The sequence below is a fragment of the Hipposideros armiger genome, unplaced genomic scaffold, assembly GCF_001890085.2.
Source record: "Hipposideros armiger isolate ML-2016 unplaced genomic scaffold, ASM189008v1 scaffold_10, whole genome shotgun sequence".
Lineage (NCBI taxonomy): Eukaryota > Metazoa > Chordata > Mammalia > Chiroptera > Hipposideridae > Hipposideros > Hipposideros armiger.
In genome coordinates, this window is record NW_017731360.1 from 7,820,390 (window position 1) to 7,821,134 (window position 745).

The following is a 745-nucleotide window of genomic DNA, read 5'->3' on the forward strand; positions in this document are numbered from 1 at the left end:
AGGGCACCCAGTCCACACTCAGGAGCACAAACCAGGGAAGAGCCCCCACTCCCACTGGACTCAGAAAGTGGGCCCCAGGCCATTTAAGCAGGGAATTGTAGGGTCCCAGGTACCCAAACCATGGTCTGGAATGATGGAGCTCCGATCATGGGTGGGCAGAGCTCTTTAGCCGTGCAGATGTCTTGTCCTGGGGCAAGTAGTGCAGAAGGAGGCAGGCCAGAGCGGGGTCCTCTGACGTGCAGGCCCCAGGGTGGGTCCTTCTTGCCCAGGTCTGAGGATGGTATGAAATCCAGTCTCACTCCACTTAACCAGGCTGTCTGCCCAGTCCTGCAGCGGGAAGGACCCAAGAGGCTGGAGCAAACCATTAGGGAGAGCGAGACTCACAGATCCAATGCCAAGGCCATGGACCAAGGTCCAGAGACAGGACCATATTTAGGGCCTGGAGCCCCAAGGAACAGGTTGAACAAATCATCTTTGTTTCCCCTGACTTGCCTAGAATGCCCTCCGTCCTTGACACTTTAAGACAGTTGGTCACCGCTAAGGACAGAGTTGGCCAGAAAGGGGTTTGAGCTCAAGCAGATGGGAATTAGGGGAGGAGCGTTCAGAACTGAAGCCTCCATCAACCTCCCACCTGTACAGGTAAAAGGGTTCAGATAAACGCATCTACCTGACTACCTTGCAGGGCCAAGGCAGGGCTGACAGGCCCCACCAGATCCATACCACTTCCTTGAGTTTCCCAGCTTGA